At 47.4% G+C, this 22315-nt stretch overlaps 1 long non-coding RNA gene across 1 annotated transcript; it reads left to right on the top strand.

Annotated features, from left to right (window-relative positions):
- The first annotated feature begins 492 nt into the window (after nucleotides 1-492).
- On the top strand, nucleotides 493-21715 carry LOC138737180 (uncharacterized). Its single transcript, XR_011340821.1, has 3 exons — nucleotides 493-1024; nucleotides 1931-2532; nucleotides 21498-21715. It is a non-coding gene; the product is annotated as an uncharacterized lncRNA (long non-coding RNA).
- The last annotated feature ends 600 nt before the right edge of the window (nucleotides 21716-22315 follow it).

Consider the following 22315-nt stretch of genomic DNA (forward strand, 5'->3'; position numbering starts at 1 on the left):
CAAGGCCAGCATACCATAAGTGGTGGCATACGTAAGGTGTGACAGGTATGGCTCGTGTCCTGGGCACCATTGGAAGGGGGAGGGGGGTCGCCACTGAGCTGTTTCTATTAAAGTCATCCTCTGGAGAGCTGAATTTTTGGACCCTTGTGCCTGTGCATCCAAGTTGCTGCCGCTAAACAGTTCAAACTCAAGATAAGTTACCATGGGCAGGGGAGTAAACGCCATGGTCTTCACAGAAGCGGTACTCTGGCGCGCGCCCAGGGGTCGCGGACTCAGCTGTTAGAGCGCGTATCCGGTGGTGAAGTCCGACCATGTCGAACGGAAACTCCCCCCACCACCCACCCCGTTTTATGAGGCGTCCGGCCAAGCGTTTCGAGGAGCTGCTAAACCGCGGCGACAGGGGCTCAGTGTCCTGCGCTCCCTCAACGACATGCACTTCGAAGACTGCCCATCCGTCCTGCTGGGTTTCAAGAGCAGCCACCCAGAGCTTCCAGGGGTCAAGGCAGACTCAGTGATCTTGCCTTGCTGCGAGTAGAAAGATACACCCCTGACCATAAGCCTTCTTAACTACCCTATCAACCTTCCCACCAACCAATAATGCACTTGGCTACCATCAAAGGCGAAGTTCTCTTTGGTGAAAGAGTTCATTACCAACTGGATGTGGATGTGGTCCTCTGGCATGGAACTTTTAAATTGAAGAAATAAAAAGTAATCGCTGTTTATTTATAAATATACAGTCACCCTCGAGTAACAGGCAGTATTTCTCGATAAACCAGCTCTAACACTTTGTCAGGTCATTGCAACATTGTTCATATTTCTTTAATGCGAAGGAGTACTTGAGCAATTCATGACCTTCCGATATGAAGCAATTTAACAGTCAAGAAATAAGTGCTTTCTGCAACCCTCTGTAACCATTTGGGAATCTGCACCCCAATGATCTCAGGAGCTGTCAATTTTGCACGGAGATTTAATGAGCTGGTTCAATGGAGCATCACGTACAACTCAGATCCAGTTCAGTACTAGGGTAAGCTAACCACAACAATACCTAGAGCATAGAACACTACAGCACAATGTAGGCCCTTCAGCCCTCGATGTGGTGCCGACTCCTATATTCCTTAAAGAAAACTACTAAACCCTCCCTACCCCGTAACCAGCAATTTTTCTTTAATCCACGTGCCTGTCTAAGAGTCTGTTAAATCCCTCTAATGCCACCATCCCTGATGACAAGGCATTCCAGGCACCCACAACTCTCTGTGTAAAAAAAATAACCCTGATGTCTCCTCTAAACTTCTCTCCCTTCACTTTGTACTCATGTCCTCTGGCGTTTGTTGATCCTGCCCTGGGAAACAGGTGCTGGCTGTCCACCCTATCTATGCCTCTCATAATCTTGTAGACATCTAGGAAGTCTCCTCTCATCCTTCTATGCTCCAAAGATAAAAGTCCCAGCTCTGCTAACCTTACCTCGTAAGACTTGTTTCCCAATCCAGGCAACATCCTGGTAAATCTCCTTTGCACCCTCTCTGTAGCTTCCACATCCTACCTGTAATGAGGTGACCAGAATTGAACACAATACTCCCAAGCGTGGTCTCACCAAACAATTATAAACTTGTAACATGACCTCTCTACTCCTAAATTCAGTACCTCTATTAATGAAGCTCAGAATCCCATAGGCCTTCTTAACTATCCTATCAAACTGTGTGCCAACCATACAGGCCATTTGGCCCTTTCAGTTCCCTACTAGAATCTCTTCAGTCCCATTCCTTCATTCACTCCAACTCTTCTCCCTTCTGACCCTGCTGCACACTTTATTTACAGCCTATCACCCCCTTTGATTGTGTCGCTTATCTGCACGCAAACTTAAAAGTTATTGCCTGAGTACAAGCATCAATTTTAGAAGTTTTTATATTTTAAATTTTTTAATTTGATTTAGAGCACGGTAACAGGCCCTTTCGAGCCCAATTACTCCCAATTGGAGGGAACCGGAGACCCAGGAGGAAACTCACGTGGACACAGAGAGAAAACCAACAAACTCTTTACAGACAGCCTGGGGTTTGAACCCCGGTCCCGTTTTCTGGCGCGTTGCGATAACCGCTATCCCCCATCATACAACCCGAGAGATTCTTTTCCATGTGGGCCAGGCAGAAATTCTACTTATCAGTGGCCTGCCGCATGCCTTCTGGAGGAAACCAGAGGACCCAGTGGAAATCCAATAGGGTCACAGGAAGAATGGGCAAACTCCGCGCAGACACCTGCAAATCTATAATAAGAATTTATTGTCACAGATATGAGTCTAATGAAGACATTCATCAAAAATGTTTCTTACAGCAGCCGAACAGGTAGAGATGGAGGTGGATACAATCATGAAAGAGGTGCTCGTATGGAGATTGTAGGTTAATTTATGTAATTGAGTGGCGTGGGGCCCATGCGATGGAAGGCCTGTGACCGTGCTGCATGTCTGTATTTTGAAAGGACACATCATCCAGAATTGGTTTCCTGTAGAAGATGTGTCAAAACAAAGGCCATAGGTTTACGGTAAGAAGGAGGGGTTTATGGTGAGGGGGAGGGGTTTATGGTGAAGGGGAGGTGTTTATGGTGGGGGAAGGGGTTTATGGTGAGGGGGAGGTTTATAGTGAGGGGGAGGGCTTTATGGTGAGGGGAGGGGTTTATGGTGAGGGGAAGGGGTTTATGGTGAAAGGAGGGGATTATGGAGAAAGGGAGGGGTTTATGGTGAAAGGAGGGGTTTATGGAGAGAGGGAGGGGTTTATGGTGAGGGGAGGGGCTTATGGTGAGGGGGAGGAGTTTATGATGGGGAAGGGGTTTTTGGTGAGGGGAAGGGGTTTATGGTGAGTGGAAGTGGTTTACAGTGGGGGAAAGCGTTTATGGTGAGGGGGAATGGGTTTACAGTGAGGGGGAAGGAGTTTATGTTGAGGACAAGGGGTTTAATGTGAGTTGTAGAGCTGTATCATGAGGGGGTAGGGGTTTATGGTGAGGGGAAGTGGTTTACAATGAGGGGATGGGTTTATGGTTGGGGATGGGTTTATTGTGTAGAAGGGGTTTATGGTGGGGGAATGGGGTTTATGGTGGGGGAATGGGGTTTATGGTTGGGGGATGGGTTTATTGTGTGGAAGGGGTTTATGGTGGGGGAATGGGGTTTATGGTTGGGGGATGGGTTTATTGTGTGGAAGGGGTTTATGGTGGGGGGATGGGGTTTATGGTTGGGGGATGGGTTTATTGTGTGGAAGGGGTTTATGGTGGGGGGATGGGGTTTATGGTTGGGGGATGGGTTTATTGTGTGGAAGGGGTTTATGGTGGGGGGATGGGGTTTATGGTTGGGGGATGGGTTTATTGTGTGGAAGGGGTTTATGGTGAGGGGATGGGGTTTATGTTTGGGGAAGGGATTTATGGTGAGGGGAAGGGATTTTTGAGGGGGAGATGGGGGTTTATGGTGTGGGAGCAGATTTATGGTGAGGGAGAGAAGGTTTGAAGGAGATCCTAAGTTTAAAACCTTTAGAGAAGGAGTTTTTGGTATTAGGAATGTGATACCAGAGGATGAGGTTGAGGCAGGAATAGTGATGACATTTCAGAGATATCTGGACAGATAATTGAATGTTCAGGGCATGAGAGGATAGGGAATCAATGCAGACCCGTGGAATTGGTCGGGTGAGGTACAATGATCAGCTTCTCTATATACAATGGTTTGATAGTGAGACACATTCGGCAGAATCTGTACTTTGAATTTCGAATTTCAGTCTGTTCCCGTGCCTGCAGAATTCTTTTCAACTTACGATTTTTCACTTATGATGGGTTAATTGTAAATCTTTCTTCCCCTGACACATGAATCAATCCAACTCAAAATCCTTCCCACTGACACTCCCTCCCTCTCCCCTTTCCCTCCCTCTCCCCTTTCCCTCCCTCTCTCCTCTCTCTCCCTCTCCCCTCTCTCTCCCTCTCCCTCTCCTCTCCCTCACCCCTCTTTCTCTTCTTCTCCCCCTCTCTCTCCCTCTCCTCTCCCTCACCCCTCTTTCTCTTCTTCTCCCCCTCTCTCTCCCTCTCCCCTCTCTCTCCTCTCTCTTCCTCTCTTCTCTTTCTCTTCTCCCCCTCTCTCCCTCTTTCTCGCTCCCTCTTTTGCTCACTCTCTCTCCTTCTCCTCTGTCTTCCTCTCCCCCTCTTTTTCTTCCACCCTCTCTCCCTTTCCCTCTTTCTCTCTCTGTCTTCCTCTCCTTCTTTCTTTCTCTTCCCCTTTGCTCTCTCTCACACACGAGGCTTGAGAGCCCATGGAATTGCAGTAACGATACCAGCATGGATGAGCATTGGCTGATGAGGGAATGAAGGAATTCATTCTGGTTGGCTGCTGGTTACCAGTGGTGTTCCATTGGGGTTGATGTTGGGGCTGCCTTATTTCTACTTTGTACGTTAATGATTTGGACTGGAGAATAAATGTCTTTGTGGCTAAGTTTGTAGATGATTCAATGAGAGGTGGAGGGGTAGGTTTTGATGAGGAAATGGAGAGGCTGCAGGGAGACAGATAGATGAGAAGAGACAAAATGAATGCTCATGCACTTTGCTATGAGGAAAAAACATCAAAATTCATGGAAGCCAAGGGACCTGGGGGTCCTCATGCAGGATACCCCAAATGTTGATCTCCAGGTTGACTCAGTGGTGAAGAAGGCAAATGCAATGTTGCCATTCGTTTCTAAAGGAATAGGATACACGAGCAGGTGTGTGGTGTTGAGGCTTTATGGTAAAGGCCTCACTTGGAGAACAGGTACAGTTTTTGGCTCATTATTTAAGAAAGAATGTGCTGGCATTGAAGAGGATTCAGAAAAGATTCACAAGAATGATTCCCGGAACGAAGGGATTAGCATGTGAGGAATGTTTGACTGTTCTTGGGCTGCACTTCTTTGGAGATCAAAAGAAAGAGAGGGGGGGGGGAATCTTCATATAAGCATTTCAAACGTTGAAAGTCCTGGACTGAATAGACGTGACAAAGTTGTTTCTCATGGTAGGGGAGTCGAGGACAAGAAGGCACAACTACAGGATTGAAGGCCATTTAAAACAGGGATGTGGAGAAATTTCTTTAGCTAGGGGGTGGCGAACCTTTGGAATTTGCTACCACGGGCGGCCACGGAGGTCAAGACGTTGGGTGGATTTAAGACAGATATCAATAGGCATCTAAATAGTCAGGGTATCAAACGTTATTGGGAGGGCAGAGAATGGATAAGCTTACGATTAAATGGATCAGCTCACGATGAAATGGATCAGTTCATGATGGAATGGTGCAGCAGACTGATGGGGAAAATGGCCTACTTCTTCTCCTATGGCACATGAACCTGCTCTCTCTCTCTCTCTCTCTCTCTCTCTCTCTCTCTCTCTCTCTCTCTCTCTCTCTCTCTATCTCTCTCTCTCTCTCTCTCTCTCTCTCCCCTGTCAACTTTACCCCCTCTCCTGCCTCTCAATCCTCTCTTCTCATTTCTCATTTTTCCTCTCTATCATCTCTCACAACCTTCTTCTCTTTCCAGCTTTCTAAGTTTCCTCCTCTCAATCTTCCCTCTTTTTCCAGCTTCCTCTTTACCCATCTTCCTCCAAAATCCTCATTCTTTCTCTCCATCTGTTCCTCTATCTGTTCATCACCCTCTCGCTCGCTCTCTCTCCTCTCATGGGATGCCCATTCATTTACAGATGGTCTGAGTGACCCACCCTCTGGGGAGCCAAGAGGTTCCTGAAAATGGCAATGGATGAGGGGAAAATAAAAGGAAGATTTTCCAAGGGAGAAGTAGGGAAGATCCAAAAGGATCCTGGAGTCCTTTCTGCACAGCTGTTTGAAGTGGGAGTTTGAGGGGGGATGATGAAAAGGGTTTGATTTATTTGCCTTTCTAATCAAGTAGCTTGTGAGTTCCAGCTCCTTGCGCAGGGTTCCTCCTCAGAGAGAGAAAAATGCGAGCTCCCCCCCCCACCCCCCGCTGCCCTTTCACCAGGTCTCGGCTGGGACAAGGCTGCTAATACGAGCAGCCGATCGGCACGTCTCCACTTTAACCCATCCCTGCCCAGGCCAGCCTCAGTGAGTGACCCCTCCGACACCAGTCCCCACCCCTCCCTCCCACACCCACCTGTAATGCTTGCTCGATACCTCCTGCGTTCAGTGTTCACCACCGCTCACTGTGTGTGCTCTCCCCGAGCCCCCTCTCCCACCTCAAACTCTCCTGCACCATATTACAATGGACCCTTGGTACTATTGGTACTACATTGTCTGGCATCAACCCAATGGAAAGCACATCAGTGCTTCTACTTCCTCAGGAGTTTGCGGAGGTTCGGTATGACACCGGAAACCCTCGCAAAGGTCTACAGAGGTGTGGTAATAGATCAATTGGATGTTATTAGCTGGAACGGGCTTCTGGGCTGAAAGGGCCCGTTACCGTGCTGTATGTCTAATGGGGCCTCACCAATATATAACATCACCTCTTGACTTCTGTACTCGGTAAATCTGGCTGGTGAAGACCAATGTCGAATGTTTCCTCAGAAGGAGAGGCTCTAATATGGGGACATAACCACAAGATCATTTTAAACTGAGATGTTCAGAAAATTTATAACAACCCCCCCCGGTACGTTTTTGAATGATAGGTGGAAACTAGAGCCCCCGGGGAAAACCCATTCAGACACAAGCTCCTTACAGACAGCGCGGGATTCAAAACCTGACCCTGTAAAGGCGTTGGGCAAAGAGCTGCACCAACCATGTCCACTGTGTTCACTCTAATACAGAAATGCAGCTGTCCAGCTGGAAAAGGTTTGGGATTTTATTCCTTTGAGTTTGGAAGAATGAGGGTGACCGTATTCAAACATTCATGATCCTGAGGGGAAATGAAAGGGTTGATCAGTGGTTCTCAACCTTTTTCTTTCCCCTCTCATCCCACTTTAAGTAATCCCTCTGCCATCGGTGCTCTGTGATTAGTAAGGGATTGCTTAAAGTGGGATGTGGGTGGGAAGGGAAGGTTGAGAATCACTACTCTAGACCCAATCCTACTGAAATATTTTGGTTGAGAAAAATTGTCATTGGCCTATTTCCTTTGGAGCTCTGAAACCGTGCACATAACGAGTCCATGAGGGACTCTGCAATCCCTTACAGAGCACCGATGGCATAGGGATTACTTAAAGCGGATTGTGCATGGAAAGAAAAAGGTTGAGAACCACTGGAGAAGATGGAGTCATGGTGTCATACAACAGGAAAACATCTGCTCAGGCAAAACTAAAATGTCCCACCCACACTAGTTCTACCTCCCTGTATTGCCCCATATCCCTCTAAAGCCATCCTATCCACGTATCCATCCAATCTTTTCTTAAACTTTGCAATAGTACCTGCCTCATCCACCTCCTCTGGCCAACCATTCCATACACCCACCACCCTCTATCTAAAAAAGGAAAGTTCCTGTTAAATCACTCCCTCTCACCTTAAACCTATGGCCTCTTTTTGCCAATTCCCCCTACTCTGCACAAAAGATGCTCTGCGTTCACCCAATCTGTTCCTCCCATGATTTTGTACAAGAGATCACCCCTCATCCTCCTGCACTCCAAGGAATAAAGCCCCAACCTGCTCAACCTCTCCCAAGACCTCAGAGCCCCCCCACCCTCTGAGTCCTGGCAATATCCCCCATGAGAGATTGGTTCAGAAAGTCATGGGGCATGGGATCCATGGAACCTGGGGTGTGTGGATAAACAAATTGGCTTGCATGTAGAAAGCAGAGAGTAGTAATGGAAGGAAAGTATTCTGCCTGAGGTCGGTGACTAGTGGAGGGGCCGCAAGGATCTGTTCTGGGACCCCTGAACTTTGTGATCTTTATAAATGGCCTCGATGAAGAGGTGGAAGGAATGATTGGATGATACCAAGATTGGAGGAGTTGTGGAAGGTGCTGAAAGTTGGCATAGGCTACAAAAGGATGCAGAGTTGTGTGGGAAAAGTGGCAGGTAGAGTTCAATCTGACTAAGGGTTAATGGTCAGTTACTTAGGAGTGTGGATGAACAGAGGGATCTTGGGATCCAAATCCATACATATCTCAAGTTTGATTGGATAGTTAAGAAGTTACTTAAGGTGAAACCACACTTGAGTATTGCATCCAGTTCTGGTCACGTCATTATAGGAAGGATGTGGAAGCTATAGAGAGGGGGCAGATGAGATTCACCAGGATGTTGCCTAGATTGGAAAATAAGTCTCATGAGGCAAGGTTAGCAGAGCTGGGTCTTTTCTCCTTGGACCGTAGAAGGATGAGAGAAGTGATTGGGTCTATCAATGATTCCAAAAGCTGTCGAGTGAGGAATGATAGGCTTTATTACACTTTAGACTTGTAGTTGGCCTGATTCCAAGTGCTCAACAGAGGACAGGGAGAGGGAAGTCGACCTTCATTCCAGGGTCACAAGGGGAGTGAGTCACCAGTAGGGGGCAGGCCAGCTACCCAATGACAGTTATATAATACATATACTTGTATATGTATTGAAAACTGAGGTCCTCCATCAGCCAGCTCCCCACCATGACTACCAGCCCCCCCACATCTCCATCGGGCACACAAAACTCAAAACGGTCAACCAGTTTACCTATCTCGGCTGCACCATTTCATCAGATGCAAGGATCGACAATGAGATGGACAACAGACTCGCCAAGGCAAATAGCGCCTTTGGAAGACTACACAAAAGAGTCTGGAAAAACAACCAACTGAAAAACCTCACAAAGATAAGCGTATACAGAGCCGTTGTCATACCCACACTCCTGTTCGGCTCCAAATCATGGGTCCTCTACCGGCACCACCTACGGCTCCTAGAACGCTTCCACCAGCGTTGTCTCCGCTCCATCCTCAACATCCATTGGAGCGCTCACACCCCTAACGTCGAGGTACTCGAGATGGCAGAGGTCGACAGCATCGAGTCCACGCTGCTGAAGATCCAGCTGCGCTGGATGGGTCACGTCTCCAGAATGGAGGACCATCGCCTTCCCAAGATCGTATTATATGGAGAGCTCTCCACTGGCCACCGTGACAGAGGTGCACCAAAGAAAAGGTACAAGGACTGCCTAAAGAAATCTCTTGGTGCCTGCCACATTGACCACCGCCAGTGGGCTGATAACGCCTCAAACCGTGCATCTTGGCGCCTCACAGTTTGGCGGGCAGCAGCCTCCTTTGAAGAAGACCGCAGAGCCCACCTCACTGACAAAAGGCAAAGGAGGAAAAACCCAACACCCAACCCCAACCAACCAATTTTCCCTTGCAACCGCTGCAATCGTGTCTGCCTGTCCCGCATCGGACTGGTCAGCCACAAACGAGCCTGCAGCTGACGTGGACTTTTTACCCCCTCCATAAATCTTCGTCCGCGAAGCCAAGCCAAAGAAAATATACTTGTATCACCACAAGGAGACTTAATAGAGGTCTATAATAGAGGTCAATGAGATAGACAACAGACTCGCCAAGGCAAATAGCGCCTTTGGAAGACTACACAAAAGAGTCTGGAAAAACAACCAACTGAAAACCCTCACAAAGATAAGCGTATACAGAGCCGTTGTCATACCCACACTCCTGTTCGGCTCCGAATCATGGGTCCTCTACCGGCACCACCTACGGCTCCTAGAACGCTTCCACCAGCGTTGTCTCCGCTCCATCCTCAACATCCATTGGAGCGCTTACACCCCTAACGTCGAAGTACTCGAGATGGCAGAGGTCGACAGCATCGAGTCCACGCTGCTGAAGATCCAGCTGCGCTGGATGGGTCACGTCTCCAGAATGGAGGACCATCGCCTTCCCAAGATCGTGTTATATGGCGAGCTCTCCACTGGCCACCGTGACAGAGGTGCACCAAAGAAAAGGTACAAGGACTGCCTAAAGAAATCTCTTGGTGCCTGCCACATTGACCACCGCCAGTAGGCTGATAACGCCTCAAACCGTGCATCTTGGCGCCTCACAGTTTGGCGGGCAGCAACCTCCTTTGAAGAAGACCGCAGAGCCCACCTCACTGACAAAAGGCAAAGGAGGAAAAACCCAACACCCAACCCCAACCAACCAATTTTCCCTTGCAACCGCTGCAATCGTGTCTGCCTGTCCCGCATCGGACTTGTCAGCCACAAACGAGCCTGCAGCTGACGTGGACTTTTTACCCCCTCCATAAATCTTCGTCCGCGAAGCCAAGCCAAAGATAAGAATATGAAAGGCATAGACAGGGTGAACAGCCAGCACCTGTTTCCCAGGGCAGGATCAGAAAAAGCCAGAGGACATGTGTACAAAGTGAAGGGCAGGAAGTTTAGGGCAGACATCAGGAGTAAGTTCTTTACGCAGAGAGTTGTGGGTGCCTGGAATGCCTTTCCAGAGATGGTGGTGGAGGCTGGAACATTGAAGGCATTTAAGAGACTCTTCGACAGGCACATGGATGGAAGAAAAATGAACGTGGGGAAGATTTAGTAATTTTTAAGGAAAATTAAGCAGGTGCAACATTGAGGGCCAAAGGGCCTGTACTGTACTGTAGTGTTCTGTACTGTAGTGTTCCATAGAATGCTACTGCACAGAAAACAGAACATTTGGCCCTTCGAGTCTGTGCTGACCATCATTCCACTAGTCCCATTGACCTGCTCCCATTCCATAACCCTCCATATATCTATCCAATTTACTCTTAAAGCACACGATCGAGCCCGCAACCACCACACCAGATTGCAGCCCATTCCACACTCCCACCACTCTCTAATTGAAGACATTTCCCCTAATCTTCCCCCTAAACCTTTCCCCTTTCTGCTTAAAGCTATGACCTCTCGTATTTAACTCCCCCAATCTAAGTGGAAGAGTGCTTCCATTCGGTCTATACCTCTCATAATTGTGTAAGCCTCTATCAAATCTCCCCTCATTCTTCTTTGCTCCAAGGAATAAAGTCCTAACCTGTTTAACCTTTCCCTGAAGACCCGGCAACATCTTCTCTGCACTTTTACTGATATCCTTCCTGTAGTTTGAAGACCAGAATGCACACAATACTCCAAATTTGGCCTCACCAATGCCTTAAACAATTATGTTCTAAATCTCCTCTGTACCTTCTCAGGTTTGCACCATCGAATATAATGGCACAGAAAGTGGCCAATCTCCAGCAGACCAACGCCTCATTCCCATTTCCTCACTTTTTCTATATTTTCCCACATCATGGGGTATTGAAGCACAAACATTAGGACTCCATGATTCAGCTGTACAACGAGTTGGTGAGACCTCTGGTCACTCAGCCGTGAAAAGGATATCAGTAAAATTGGAAGGGGTGCAGAGGAGATTCACCGGGACTGGAGGGGCTGAGTTATAGGGAGAAGAAGGATAGGCTGGATCTTTATTCCTCGAAGCATTAAAAACATATGTGCGGGGGACAGAGGAGGCGGGTGGTTTTACAGAGGTTTATAAAACCACGAGGGACATGGATTAAGTTCAATCTTTATTCTCATGGTGAATGATTCCAGATCTGGAGGGCGTAGGTTTAAGGTGAGAGGGGAGAGATTTAAGAAGGGCATGACAGGCATGCATTTCACCCAGAGGGTGGTCCATATCTGGAACGCGCTGCCAGAGGAATCAGTAGAAGCAGGTACACCTTGGAAAAGTTTTGTTTTACATCCTATCCAGGCAAGTCAGCTCATATTTAAGATGCGGCAGGGTTTCAAGTGCAGACTATAACGTCACGGAGAAATAGTAAAACTGGCTGACCAACTTTGCTGCAGTCCCTCAGCTCCACACTAGGGTGTCCACAATCCCTTCCCTTCTCCTGCACTGCCAGATGGAAGCAGTTGCTTTGGGAAGAATTTTCCAACGCCGCTGGACTGGACTGGCTGAAGTCCACCATTTCTTGACCAAGTGGATGCAGAGATAATTCTTCCTCATCTGCGAGAATCTAGAACTTAGGGGGCCAATGTTTAGGTTTAAGGGTCACCCAGTGGAGTCTGCGAGAGTTGCGAGTCTCTTCCTCAAGAAGTGGTGGAAGGTATGGATATTTAAAACCAGAGTTTAATAGTCTCCTGACAAGCATTGGGGGTGAAAGGAGCCAAGGGGCAGGGGGGACTGCAGTAGAAACCATCCGGCCAAGAGAGCCTACTCCTCCGATCAGCGATATCATGGCTGACCTGGCTGTGGACTCAGCTCCGCCTTCTCACCTGTCCCCCAGGACCTCTAAATTCCCTGTCCTTCAACCCGAAACTTGCCCAATGATTTTCTCCCACTGGCGCTGCTTGGCCCACTGAGCTCCCCAACCACCCCCCACCCACCCCCCCGCCAGATGGTTTGTTCTCCACACTCCGGCATCTGCAGCCTTTTCTGTGTCCACCGTCTTTCTAACCTGCCTGTTAAAAACATCTCCTGCTTCTTTGGTCAGAGAATTCTCAGTTCTCTGGGAGAAGCAGTTGGATTCTCATTGTGTGTGAACAGGCCAGTTGGCTCAACTTGCCCACACTGACCAAAATATCCCACCTTCCTGAATTTGGTCCATATCTCTCTAAGACTATCCTATCCATGTATCTGTCAAGTGCTTCTTAAACTTTGCAAACACAAAACACAGAGATCTACAGCACAGTACAGGCCCTTTGGCCCATGATGCTATGCCGACCTAATAACCTTGTCTAACAACTGCCTAGAAATTCCCTACTACATAACGGCACAGTTGGCATAGCGGTTAATGCAACACCTTTACAGCGCCAGCGATCAGGACTGGGGTTTGAATCCCATGCTGTCTGTAAGGAGTTTGCACATTCTCCCCGCGTCTGCATGGGTTTCCCCCCCCCCAGGGGCTCCGGTTTCATCCCACCATTCGAAACATGCTGGGGGTGTTAACGGGGTGTAAATTGGGCGGCACAGATTCATGGGCCGAAATGACCTGTTACCCTGCTGTACGTCTAATTTAAAATTAAATTAAAATAACCCTCCCTTTTTCTCAGTTCCAGGTTCCTCTCTAAATAGTCCTTTAAAAGATCCTTTTGTATCTGCTTTCACCACTGTTTCTGGCAGCCAATTCCATGCTTCCACCACCCTGTGTGAAAAACTTACCTCTAACATCCACCCAAGCACCTCATGTTAGCCATTTCAGCCCTGGGGGAAAAAGCCTCTGACCATCCACATGATCAATGCCTCTCCTCATCTTGTACACCTCTATCAGATCACCCCTCATCCTCTATCGTTCCAAGGGGAAATGACCAAATTCGCTCAACCTATCCTCATGAGGCATGCTCTCCAATCCAGGCAGCATCCTGGTAAATTGTCTCTGAATCCTCTCTACTGCGTCCACAGCCTTCCTGCAGTGAGGTGACCGGAACTGAACACTGTCAATCCAACGTTCTCTGAAATGTTGCTGGATCGAACAGTTTCCCCCTCATCTCTGTCTTCAATCTTCTCCTTGAATATTGAGGCTACGTCTCCGAGATCTGGTCTCATCTACCGATGGGAACAACCTCCTTGCTTCCTTTCATAATTTTATACAAGATACCCCACCACCCCACCACCACTTTTTCATTGCTGGCATTGGCTTTCAGGGTTAGTGGCTGACTCCTGTTCCCAGTTTATCAAGTGAAGTTCAAGCTTATTTGTCATCCAATTGTGCCAGTCCAACCTGACGAAACAGCGTTCTCTGATCCAGAGTGCAGAACAGTGCAAAACACACATGCAGACATTACATATGTACAGACAAACGAAACATATGTGCACTGCATATGTACATATATTAACTTAAATATTCTTAATAAATAGTAGAGTCATGGAGAGTTGTTTCATCAGTCGTTCAGCGTTCTCCCTGCCCGTGGGAAGCAGCTGTTCCTCAGCCTGGTGGAGCTGGCTCTGATCCTCCTGGATCTCTTCTCCAATGGGAGCAGCTGAAAACTGCTGTGTGTGGGGTGGAAGAGGGTCCTCAATGATTTTGTGCACCCTCTTTAAATAATGATTGAGGGAGACCCCAGTGATCCTCTGTGTCCCCCTTTTGGATTGATCTCCGATCCGATGCTCTAGTCTACAGCAAGCGTGCCCCACTGAAATCCCAGACGGCCAAGACCCTCTCGGTGGAGCTCCTGCGGAAAGTTGGCAGGTTGCCCACATCAGTCTCCTTAGGAAGTGCAGTCGTGGTTGCGCCTTCCCGACAAGTGACGAGATGTTGTGTGTCTGGGATGGGTCACTTTTTAGGCGGATGTAGTGCATCAAATGACTCAAAGATGTTAAATCAAACCAAGGGTTTTATTAACAAAAGACTGGAGCGTAGTACATCGAGGTCAACCAGTCCAGACTGACCTGGGTCTGGTGAGGAGCAGTCCTTTATGACCTGCTACTGGGCGTGGCTACGGCTCTCATCCAATCATTGCTACTATATGTAAGTATATAGAGTGGTGATGGTATCCTGTCCTATCACACGGACAATGAGGAACTTGGAGCTCGCCACTCTATCCACGGCTGAGTTATTAATGGATAGTGGAGGATGTTCATTCTTGGTCCTTCCTGAAGTCCACTTTGCATTTCCCTATTCCCTCAGATCCCACTGAGTGAATGAACAGGCAGAAGTTGGAAGAGCTTGAGTAATATAAATATTTTTGGCATATTGGCCTTCATAAATCAAAGTATTGAGTAAAGGAGTTGAGATGATATGGTGAAGTTTAGAGGCTAAATTTGGAGTATCGTGTGCAGTTTTGGTCATCGAACTACAGGAAAGATATCAATGAGATAGAAAGAGAGTAGAGAAGATTTACTAGGATGTTGCCAGGACTTCAGGAACTGAGTTGCAGGGGAAAGTTAAACAGGTTCAGACTTTATTCCCTGGAGTGTAGAAGAATGAGGGGAGATTTGATAGAGGTATTTAAAATTATGAGGGGAACAGACAGAGTAAATGTAGATAGGTTTTTTTTTCCACTGAAGGTGGGTGAGATATAAACCAGAGGACATAGGTTCAGGGTGAAAGGGGAAAAGTTGAGGGGGAACTTCTTCACACAGAGAGCGGTGGGGGTGTGGAACGAGATGTGTAAAGCAGTGAATACGGGCTCAATTTTAACATTTAAGAGGAATTTAGACAGGTTCGTGGATGGGAGGGGTATGGAGGGCTATGGACTAGATGCAGGTCAGTGGGACCAGGCTAAAAAAATGGTTTGGCACAGACTAGAAGGGCCGAAGAGGCCTGTTTCTGTGCTGTAGTGTTCATGACTGGTTCATGATAATAAATTCTGATTCTGGTTGCAAGTGACATGAAATTCAAAGCTTGGGACATTAAAGTGACCAAGCCAAGGACCTCCCAAGGTCCAAGGTTTCTTTTATTTCACATAATAATACAAAAAAATTGTAATATACATGATATCACAAGATCACAAGATAAAGGAACAGAAGTAGGCCATTTGGCTCTTCGAATCTGCTCCACCACTCCACCCTGAGCTAAACGATTGTCACATCAAGTTCCAATTTCCAGCCTTTTCCCCATATCCCTTGAAACCCTGACTAATTAGATACCACTCAATCTCCTCCTTAAACTCCCCCAATGATGGGGCCTCCACAGCTGGATGTGGCAACAAATTCCACAAATCCTCGACCCTCAGGCTGAAGAAATTTCTCCTCCTCTCTGTTTTAAATGGGTACCTGAATTCTAAGGCTGAGCCCTTTTGTCCTGAACTCGCCCACCAAAGGAAACAAAGTGTCACCAGGAGATTTGCCTCTAACAATAGGAGAAAGAGAAGCAAAAGAGGGTCCCTTCAGAGTCATTGAGTGTCCATGGATTCACCTCCAGCCGCTCCCCGCGGCCTCTGCAGTCGCGCAGACCCCCATTCAAACCATCAACCACCTGGGCTCCAAACCTCTGATATGATCAGGAAGCCTTCATCACCCGAGGCACCTTCGGGAGCTCTTCTTGCCCTCAGCGCCTTCCCGAATCCGCCGTTCCGATATCAGGTTACCATGAGCCAGTCTCCAGCAGCCTGTGTGGGTTGTTCAGCCACTGATCCACTGCTGTAATCACCAGACTGTCGGGTCACCTCCCAGGCTTCTCCTTCTCAATGGTGGGTGGCAACAAGGTGTGATCTTGAAGTGGCTGCTCAGTGCCACACTGACATGTCTGCCCACAGTATCAAGCGCAGCCAGGGTGAGGCCATGTGTAAAATGGAGGAGCACTCTCTAACCAGTCGGCATCAACAGCGACCTCCAATTTCCAGTAGCTCCCTCCCTCAAGTCTCCTCATCCCACTGCTGCCTTCCCTTCCCCTCCTCTTCCCCACCCCCTTCCCTTCCTTTGTTCACCTTTCTCAGCCTTCTGCCCTCTCCCCCAATCAACTCCCAGTTCCCTATCCTTCTTCCACCTCCCACCTGTATCCACCTGTCACGTTTGCTCCTTCCCTTCCTCATTCCCCCTAACCACCTTATTTATGCAGGGGCTGACCAGGAGCTCTGGCCCCAGACGTTCACGGCTTATTGTTTTTCACAGAGGCTGCCTGACCCGTTGAGTTCCTCTAGCGATTCCGCACATTGGAGTGCATAAATAGTTCATACTTTTGTGTGTAAAGGATTCAAGGTTCCTTATATTATGACATAAAAATGCATAAAATGTAATACAAAAGATGTACTCAATTTTTACCTGACGAAAGGCAAACAAAAGCATAGTGGTTAGTGCAACGTTGTTAAAGCACCAGCGATTGGAACCAGGGTTCAAATCCCACGCTGTCTGTAAGGAGTTTGCATGTTCTCCTCGTGTCTGCATGCGTTTTACCCGGGGGCTCCAGGTTCCTCCCACTGTTCGAAAACCTACGGGGGGGTTCATAGGTCAATTGGGTATAATTGGGCGGCACAGGCTCGCGGGCTGGACGGGCCTGTTCCCTGCCTGTATGTCTAAATTATATCTAATTTAAAATTAAATGTCAAAATTGAGCCCGCATTCACCACTTCAGCTGGCAGTTCGTTCTACACTCCCCTCGGCTCTCTGTGTGAAGAACAATTAAATCTGTGCAGGAGATAGCTTAACATAATCATCAGTAAAATGCTCGGAGCCCTCGCTGTGGAATGCATTGTGGGACTGCAGTGCACTGGGATTCACGGTCTATGTGTTGTTCAGGTAGCTGGCTCCTCCCCTGGCTCCACCCTCACCTACCCCGATATAAACGCTTCCCCCAGACTCATCTGAGGACTATTGTGTCTACTGGCTATTGATAGTAAGCTATTAAAAGCCCCTCATTTGTCTCTGAGCGCATTCAGTCGTGTTACAGGGACACCTGGATAGAGATGGTTGCATCACCCAGACACAGCCTGATGGAACCATTCGGTGGCACGGTTAGCGTGGCGAATAGCGCTTCGCTATTACAGCGCCAGCGAATCGAGTTCTTTCTGCTGGGATGCTTTCTCTGGCTGATTGGAGACCTGATAAAACAATCCGCCACTGATCCAGTGCCGTCTGAAAGGAGTTTGTACGTTCTACTCGTGTCTGCGTGGGTTTCCTCTGGGTGCTCCAGTTTTCTCCCACCCTTCAAAATGTACGGGCATTGTAGGTTAATTGGGAATAATTGGGCTAAACAGGCCAGAAGGGCCTGTATTTCTAATTTTTTTTAAAATCATAATTAAAAGCACATAAACTCATGAGGGGCATGATAAGGTGGACAGTCAAACTCTTTCTCCCAGCATACAAAGATCACACAGTCATTGACCTGCGTTTAAGGTGGGGGGGGGGGGGTTAATTTTAAGGGAGATGTGAGGGGAAATTAATTAATTAACCCAGAGTTGTAGGTGCCTGGAACAGGCTGGCAGGAGTAGTGGTGGAAGAAGATTCAATAGTAGTGGTTAAGACCATCAGACAGAGGGGCAGAAATAAGTCATTCAGCCCATCAAGTCTGTGCCACCATTCATTCATGAGCAGATCCATTCTCCCACTCAGCCCCACTGCCCAGCCTTCTCCCCACAGCCCTTAAACTCCTGGCTATCAATCTCTGCCTTAATGACCTGGCCACCACAACCGCCCGTGGCAGCAAATTCCACAGATTTACCACCCCCAGGCAGAAGAGATTTCTCCGCACCTCTGTTCTTTGTGGATACCCTTCAATCCTGAAGTTTCGCCATCTTGTCCAAGACTCTCCAACCACGGGAAAAATTAAGAAACTTTAAGATAGTTACGTGAATATGAAGGGGAGAGAGCAGTGGTTCTCCACCTTTTTCTTTCCACTCACATCCCACTTTAAGTAATCCCTATGCCATCGGTGCTCTGTGATTAGTAAGGGATTGCTTAAGGTGGAATGATAGTGGAAAGAAAAAGTTTGAAAACCACTGCTTTAATCGTCCCTCATTGACTCATTATGTGCACAGTTTCATAACTCCAAAGGAAATGAGCCAATGACAAATTTTCTCAAGCAAAATATTTCAGTAATAATTGGGTCTAGAGCAGTGATTCTCAACTTTCCCACCCATATCCCACCTTAAGCAATCCCTTACTAATCACAGAGCACTTATAGCTCAGGGATTACTTAAAGTAGGATGTGAGTGGAAATAAAAAGGGTGAGAACCATTGGGATAGAGAGATGTGAATCACGTGCAAGTCATAAAGTGTTCATTTAATTCAAACATTGTGTTCAGCAATGTGTTCATCCAAAGGGCCTGCTCCTACTGTTCCATGTTCTTGACATCCTGATCTCCTTTGCGTCTATATCAGAAGGGCAGTGACCAATGTCACGAGCCCAGAGGACCCCAAAACCCAGCAACTATAGACACACACAAACTGATTCCTTCCGATCAACCACTTAAGTGTCTTGCCAAAGAAACTTGCCCCATCAGGGTTTTCCAGATGATAACCTCTTTCTTTAGGTCACCACATAATTCCTTTTCTCTTTCCCTTATCTCAGATGAAACATTATATAGGCAGCCATCTCCTCTTGTATGGACCACAAGGGCTTTGAACAAGCTGAACTCAGAATTCACAACCCATCTTCAAAATGTGGTTTCAACCAAGCTTCCAAAAGCCACTGTAGAAACCCAGCAGTCCCTCTCTCTCTCTCTCTGTCACACTTAGAGAAAAAAAACTGTTTGCTTCTCTCTGCTTGCAAGACCACATGACCTTCCTAAAACAGCACACTCCACCAAAAGCTGACTCCCAAAAGCAATTCATAAGAGATCTTATCAGTTTCCTGAGATGGGCCCTTCCATTCGCACCTCCTTGTGAAAATCTCCAGCGCAGGAGTTTATTGCCTTTGCAAACTTGGAGGCACCACTTTATGTATAACTTTGCCATTTTAAAATGAGATCTGTTTTGGAGTTTTTGTATCTGTGTGTGACTTAACTAAAACCCCACAATCTATCTTCCAAAATTATATCTATACATAATCTGTCACACTATGAAAGGGAGCCGACTGGCCTTTATCACTCAATGAGCTGAAAGTTATAAGAATAATCTAAGAGCATCAGCCAACTCCTGCTTCTATTTTCTCATCTTTTGATGTTTAGTGGGTTGCCTCCCAAGCTTCCTTCAGCTTCACTAATCCAACATGGGGAAGCACAAGGCAGTCGCCAAAAGATCTGAGAAAATAGGAACCATTTCAGGCCACTCTGTCCCTCAAACCTGTTCCACCATTCAATAGGGTCAAGGTTGATCTGCCCTAGTCAGTCTCGTTCCAGTTCCTCAGGGCTCCCTTTCTGAAGGTAACTATTTCCTCTTTAAATATCCCCACTCTTCAAGCCTCCACGACTCTCCAGAATAGAGAATCCCCGTGATTCACCACCCGCGATGTGAAGTTCCAATGCAACTCTGTTTTACGCGATTGTTGAATCTTGCAACTAAGTCCCATCTTGGAGGAAACATCTCAATATCTATTCCGTCAAGCCCCCTTTGTTTCAGCTAGTTAGCTGTCACAGCATCGTCGACCTGGGTTCAAATCCAGCCTTGTCTGCAAGAAGTTTGTACGTTCTCCCTGTGTCTATGCGGGTTTCGTCCGGGGGCTCCGGTTTCCTCCCACCCTCCAAAATGTACCAGGGTAGTAGGTCAATTGGGTGTAATTGGGCGGCATGGGCTTGTAGGCCAAAAGGGCCTGTTACCATGCAGTATGTCCAAATTTTAAAAATGAAACGCTGGAGGACATAGATCTTTTATTTAGGACATCTATTGTGATAGGACAACCCCCTCATTCCAGAAATGTCTAGAAATCGTGAGGAAGGCCTTTATTATTTAAGGAAGCTGATGTGATTTGACATGTCATCAAATATTCCATCAAATTTCAAATTTCTGCACGTGCCCAGTGGAAACAATACGGATTGGTTGCATCACAACCTGGCTTGAGAATTTGAGTGCCCAGGAAGGCAGAACACTGCAGAAGGTTACCAACGTAGTCAGGTAGGCCACAGGGTCCGACTTCCCTTCCAATGCAAATATCGACGTGAGGCGCTGCCTCGAGAAGGCAGCCAACATCATAACAGGACCCCCCCACTTCACTGCTCCCTTTGGGCAGAAGGTACATAAGCCCGAAGACCAGCTCCTCGAGGTTCAGGAACAGTTTCTTTCCAACAGCCATCGGGCTCTTGAACATCTCTTGAATCACAAATCAGGGCCGCTCCCACACCATAAAAAGACTTGTCTGCTCCACTGAGTAGTCATTTCTTTCTTGCACTAGGAGGATTGTGAATATTTATAATGTATCCACCTTTTGTACTTATTAACTCTTTCATTCAAATGTAAATTTTAAATTTAGACTTATGGCACTTATGGCCATTTCGGCCCATGAGTCTGTGCCACCCAACTTACACCCAATTAACCCCTGGAATGTTTCAAAAGATTGGAGGAAACCAGAGACCCTGGGAAAACACACGCAGACACGAGGAGAACGTACAAACTCCTTACAGACGCCAGTCCCGATCGCTGGCACTGTAATAACCGCTACATCAATCATGGCACCCCATGGTATACAGTACATTACTGTAGTACAGTAAAACCCCTAGTGTCCAGCACTTATGGACATTGGTAGAAGCTGGATAAGTTAATTTTCCAGTTGTTTGAGACTGCGTGCTGTGTGGTTAATGAACTAACTACTAGGGGACGCCAATTTTAAGCACTGATATTTTTTAACCTATGTATTTTCTGCAAATTCTTTTCTGGTCGATTGAGGCTACTTGAGTTCCGGATAACGGGGGATTTTACTGTACCTGTGAACTTCAGTGTGTCTACACATTGTGCTGTGCGCATGACAATAAACTCATTATCGTCAGAACAAGGGAACAGGGCTGATCGGATTGGTCTATTTAAGCAGGTACAGACTCCAATGGGCCAAATGGTCTCCCCTGCTCATGGAAAATGCTATGATAAATTCAAGTCATAGGCCAGTAACTCACCAGCCTCCCCATTATCCATGAGTCTGCTGCTTATCTCTTGAGACAGGCCTCTGCCCCAGGATAAACAAGTTCCATGTACAACTTCTAAATCCAATTCCAAAGGTTTATGGTTCTAATTGCCCATGACAGCCTGTCAATTAGTGCTTTTATTTTTAACCTGTGTTTCCCCTTTTGTGCTATGCTGGCTGTGTAGTTGGTAACCTGGTTTTACTTACAGTGAGACATCCTGGAAGCAGAGAGAGAGAGAGACAGAGGATGGAGAACACCTCTGCTTTCTAAGAAGTCTGCGTGATTTGGTAGGTCAGGTATACTCAATCGAACTTCTACAGGTCAACTGTGGAAAGTACACTGACCGGATGCCCTCACAAACTCAAGCGTCCAGGTATGCAAAAGGCAGCAGAAAGTGAGGAAAGGTGGCAGGGAGATGGAGGACAAGGGAGGAAGGGAGGGGGAGAGAGAGAGAAAGGTGGGGGGGGGGCGGCGTGGTTAGCACAACACCGTTACGGCACCGAGACCAGGGTTCAAATCCCACGCTGTCTGGAAGGAGCTTGCACATTCTCCCCATGGCTGCATAGGTTTTCCCTGGAGTGGGGGGGGGGGGGGGGGGGGTGGGGGTGGCCTCCGGTTTCCTCCCTCTGTTTGAAATGTACCGGGGGTTGTAGGTTAATTGGGTGGTGTTGGCCCGTGGGCTGTACGTCCACATTTCTAAATTTAATGGGCACAGGAGAGATCAATATTAGCACCATCTGTTGGGAGAATGCCAAGAAGGTGGCTACGGGCAAGGATCGTGCTCCTTTCCCCCGCTGCCCCTTGCCCATGTGGAACCAGGAAAGCCACAAGAAACCCAGTGAGAAATCAAGTTCCAGTTTTTTATCATCTGATTACGTCTACAACCAGACTAAACGGCTTTCCACCAGACCACAATGTACATGCACACGCCCACAATATGCAGCTCTTAATCATCGAACAGATATGTGCAGATATCATTTGAAATAAATATATATAAATATTTTGGAATAATTTACTTGCCTGCAG

The sequence above is a fragment of the Narcine bancroftii genome, chromosome 6 (genome assembly GCF_036971445.1).
Source record: "Narcine bancroftii isolate sNarBan1 chromosome 6, sNarBan1.hap1, whole genome shotgun sequence".
Taxonomy (NCBI): domain Eukaryota; kingdom Metazoa; phylum Chordata; class Chondrichthyes; order Torpediniformes; family Narcinidae; genus Narcine; species Narcine bancroftii.